This window comes from Leptonychotes weddellii, chromosome 3 (genome assembly GCF_054177405.1).
Source record: "Leptonychotes weddellii isolate Sample4059 chromosome 3, ASM5417740v2, whole genome shotgun sequence".
NCBI lineage: Eukaryota > Metazoa > Chordata > Mammalia > Carnivora > Phocidae > Leptonychotes > Leptonychotes weddellii.
The window spans coordinates 12,450,715-12,456,008 of NC_138371.1; positions in this window are offsets into that span (position 1 = coordinate 12,450,715).

Genomic DNA, 5,294 nt, shown 5'->3' on the forward strand with positions numbered 1-5,294 from the left:
GACTTTTGGGTAAGAAGTAAACTGTAGGAGTGAGGAATGCTCATCCTTTGAATCTTGACATTAATCAACAATGATTAAGTTCAAATGAGCTGGGGAACGTCAAGTGCAGCAGGCCCTTGACAAGCAAATATAATGCAGAAGTGTCATTATGTCACAGCCTGAAGCTGGAGATTATTGGGCAAAAGAAAAAGAGAAGTAAGGCGGGGGGGGGGGTACTCAAAAGCATCAAGAGTTGAACCCAGAAGTGAAGAAAGGCAATTTGGGGTAAACCTAATTCAAGAATTATTGCTTCAATGGATTGGGTAGTTCTTTACAAGCTAAAGATCGGAAATGTTTGTGGCTTTAATACTGAAATATACAAAAATATTTTCTAGACTGAGGATATTGATTCTCTTTCTCTCTTCTCTGGGCTACAGCCTTGCAGGAGAACATGGCAGTTGGGGTTAAAAAAAAAAACCCCACTTTGAATCCTAATCATGCCTTTCCAAGCTGCGTGGGAAGCAGGGAGAGTATTGACCTCACAGAGCCTCTGCTTTTGGTCTGCTAAATAGGATTGTGTGAGAATTAAAGGAGACACAGGGCCCATGCACACCTGGCGGGTGCTATTAATACATAGGATTGTTACTAAAATTAGTCTTCATCACAGTAAACTATTTTTGTAGAAATCACGCTGTGGCTTTAATAGGCACCCAATAAATAATAATAATAAAATACATGAATGACCCTAATTCTTAAGTACTACCGTGTCTTATGTTTAGTCCCAGACTTCCTGTTTTATCCTCAAGATAATAGTACACAGACTAATATATTGGCATTTTCTTAGTTTTGATTTGTTCTATTGAAGAACAATAGAAAAGTTTACAGACCACGGCATAAACGAGCTGGCGACTCCGTCATCAAACGTATAGTAAACTAACCCAAACAAAAGAATGAGAAGGGGGCATAGTCAGGACTGGGCAAGAGCCACAGCTGCTCCCGCGAAGTCTGTTTTGATTTAGAGTGCTTCCCAATTTTTCTTGTCATTCTCAAGGTCAGCGTCGAGCCTTCCTAGGATGCAAAAGTGCTTTGGAATGTTAGAAAGAAGCGGAGGATATTCTTCCAGTCCCTGGAAACCCCACCTCCCAGGGGGTGTTGAAGGGGAAGAGAGAATAATTAAATAGTAAGTAAATTAATATTGCTCTCATTCTGCTTGCAGGGGTCAGATGGCGGGATTTACATTACAAAGGTTGCATTTCCATTATAAAGAAGCCCGTTAGGTATTTTATAACCAAATCCTCTTAGGCAAAGACTTGTAAAGACTTGCCTTGACTAAATGTTCTTTACAAAGCATCCCAGTTCCACATAAAACGAAGTGAAGATAGGATGGATGCTGTTTTGGAGTGAAATCTCCAAGGATTTGGTGGCTGAGGGGGAGGCACGTGGAGAGGGTTGTGCTGTGAGCGACAGCAGTGACTTCTCTATTTAGGAGACTGCTCCCATAGAGCTGGCCAATGGAAGGGTCTGCACTGGGGATCAAAATCAGCTCCCAAGCCCGAAGTGGGCAGGGGGGAAAGGAACGGGCTGCTGGGAAGGAAACTTCAAGTCTTGGACAGGACTTTGGTGTAATGCAAGGAGCAAAAGCTGGGGGAAGAAAGACGGGGGTCCAAAGGGAGTCAGTGTGTCTTCGGGGGCAGCGGCAGAATTTCCAGCGTGGGGGGCGATTTGGGGCAGCCACCTCTTTCGACACCTAAGGGGATTTGTCTGGAAGATCTCTGCGGGGCAAATGCTGATTTGACTTAGACTGCACATTCATTTGGAGTCGGCTGGTCTGGATGAAAGAGATGGGAGTAAGCGACGCACTATCTCTCTCAACCACTGCTTGTGCTCTTTATGTAGTTTTGATTGCCAAAAAAAAGGTTATTGCAAAAATGGGGTTTTATGGCAAAGATATCAGGGAAATGAAGGCCCCTGGTTACCTCCCACAGAAACCCAGCAGCTTTCACAGGGACCATAAAAGAATTAAGGTCGCTGGCAGAGAACAAAAAGACCCAGGAACCTGGTTTCCGCAGGAATCTTGTGTTATCTGCCATTGTGGGGACTTGGGGTCTTTTTGCTCTGTTCCCATGATGGCTGCTCACCAAGGCCATCCATCTTGGGATGTCAAGGGGTCTCCTTGATATCCACTGTCTGTCCCTGCGTTGCCCATTTACACCTCCCTAGAAAGAATACCCAACTGGTCCAATGTAGTCTCCGTGAGGCCAGGAGAGGAGCTTTGCTCCTCAAAAGTGGCAGGGGAGGGAGTCACTCTGGAAGAACTGTCTGGGGCTGCTTCTCCAAGCAGGTGTCTCTAGGAGATACCTCCATAGAAGGGGCTGTGATCTCCCAGGACATTCGCTGTTTTCTACTCCGGGTACCCTCAGATCAGGAGCATGAGGCCTAGGGAGCATGCTCACATTACCTTTGTCTCAGGACTCACGGAATAGGTGGCCAGGAAAAGGGCCTCAGAGGGTGTGTGAAACAAGCTCTTCTTCAAGAACAATCTCCCTTTACCACATCACTGGTGAGTCATTCAGTCTCTGACAATGACAAGAGCAGCCTCCACTCCTATGGAGTGCTCGGTACCCGCAGGTACTGGGACAGCGCTGAGCACTTGCCCGCTCACAGAAACACGCATATTCACCGCACCTCACCAGTATGAGCAGGTAGGAGCCCTTGACAGAACTGGCCACGTTTTATGGATGAATCATCTATTTTCTAGGTAACAGGCTACTCCAAAACTTAGTGGAATTAATCATCATTGTATTTGTTCAGATCTTGTGGGTTAGAGATTGAAGTGTGGTTCAGCAGCCAGCATCTCTCTGCTCTGTGATGTTAGGGGCCTCAGCTGAGTGGCTGGGAGGGCTGTGACTGGCCAGGAATCTCTCTTCTTACGATGCTGGGGCTGCTCACCTGTGGCTGGAAAATCCAAGATGGCCTTACTCACTCGTCTAGGGCCTCGGTGTGGGATGTTGGCCAGGGGACTTGGGTTCCCCTTTGGGTGAGCGCCCTCTGTTTCTCTCTCTCTCTCTCTGGCCTCATCATTCAGTAGCCTCGCCTGACCTTCTGTACATGGCGGCTGGCTTCTAAAAGGGCAAATGTGCAAGCTGCAAAGCCTCCTAAAGGAGAGGCTTGAAAGTCACATAATACCAACCTGCGCAGCGTCCGTCGGGCAACACAAGTCACAGAGACAGCCCAGATGCAAGAAGAGGGAGATGAGGCTGCCTGTGCATGGTGGTGGGGGCCGGGGGGAATGTTGGTGGCCATCTTTGTAGATCGTTATTTTTCCTTTTCAAGGATTAGCTGATGATAGTTTAGACAGAAGAGCTCAGGAGAAAAGGACTTATACACTTTTCTGCTGTAAAGTGGTTCAGGCTGGGGTGGTCACTGGGAAGAAGAGAATGTCACAAAGATTCTCCGTGAAAGCCCTTCGAAGACCCTCTGTCCATAGATCCATCTCACATAAAAATGGTGATGCTCACAACACCAGTTATTTTTCTTCTTATCTCTCACCCTTTCGATAATATACCCCATTCCAACTATTTACCTTTTTTCTACCTGGATTCAGTTGATGATCTATCATCCAAAAAAAAAAAAAATTTCACAGAGTTAATGCCTTTCTCATTTTTGTAGAGTATTTCTCATTTTTGAGAAGCATCTGGAAAGTCTTGAGCCACTGGAATGCTTAGTGGGCTCCTGGAGCTTGCAATTTTCTGGTTAACTGAATATTTAGCTCTAGTCATTTCAGCTCCTGTTGGGAGACCTTAGAAAATGTATTAATTTAATTTACCGCCTTTGTAACTAGCATATGAAACACATTTGAATTTTTGGCTCACAAGGGAAAACCTCTAGGCCCAGAGTCAGCTTTCTGATCCTTGTTTTCTGAGCTGCTGTAGCAGGATCAAGTGGCTAAGCTGGATATGGAGTTCCAGCGAAGTGACTGGTGACCAAGGTTGATTGTTTTAGTATAACTTTCTGCTTCCTCAAAAAAATTAAAGACAACCCCTCTTTTCAAAAAATGCTACCTATGTGGAGATTTTTACCATAAACTTAAACAGCCACTTTTTCAACCAGATGAAGGGGAACTCTTTTGTTATTTAATCATGGAGAGTGTTACTCTTGATTCTTCTGGCTCTTTCAAGAGGAAATCAGTAATTAGTAAAGGATCAGTGTACGTCAGCATGGGACCCAGTTCTTCCTAAGAGGAAGGCCTGAACAATAGGGGATGTGATGTTTTATTGGACTATTCTTGTAGAAATCAGACATGTCCATCCAGACATATTCTTTTTTGGACTTTCATTTCTGTTAGACCTTTGACCCCTCACACACAGTTCCGGGTCACACTCTTAATGGTCTCTGCAAGATAAGATTTTGCATTTAAACTATGAAAGTGGTTCTAGGGCTGGGTGATATTTGTATTTGATTGAAAAAAGCTTAACTTGGAAGAAGAGTTATTTGATTTTGATTTTATAAAGGAGCCTCTCCCAACCTAATGACATCATTTGTCTAATCAAGGATGGTTGAGAGAATAAAGACTCCATGGGCAGTTTCCAGCTTCAGGATGTAATGAGGAAGTATGATGAATAGAGATGGTCTGTAGTTATAAAGGTTAGAATTCTGTGTTAAAACAATACATATATATAATGGATGTTTTGAAAGCAGCTCTGTTGTTTTCTTTGCACTTGCCCTTCAAAGTTCCTCTATCTGTTTTTCATTTATTTATGTATTCACCAACGTTTGAAAAACCTAGCAGGTGTCAGGCACTGGGGTTCTAAAGACGAACAGAGCTCTGACCCTGCCCCCGGGGACGGACGCGTAAGGGGAGTGCCAAGTGCTGTCATATGGACGTGGGCATGGATAAGCCTGGGGAGGTCAGGGAAGGCTTCTCAGAGGAAGAGATGCTAAGGCTGAAACTCTAAGCGAGCTCGGGAATTCACCAGGTACAACGCGAGGGTTGGAGGTTGTGTAAGATGGCCCTTACAGGTGAAGGGGCAGGAAGGGGGCAGCTTGAGGAGGAAGCTGCTGGGGGCCCTTCCCTTTGGGAAGAGTAACAGCCTCAGTGCAGAGGCTGTTAGGGACGGGCTTGTGCAGCCCCATGCGGCCAAGTCCAGGAGTTGGGGCTCTCTCCTGCAGGGTAGACAGTGGGAACCCTGAAAGAGTGTAAGTATCTGTGAAGGAAAAGTGAAGAGCGGGTAAAGGTGGGAGAGGGTAGACGCGAAGCAGAGGCAAATAATACAGTGGCCAGAAGCTGGTTAAGACTCTCTAGGTTCTACCTACTC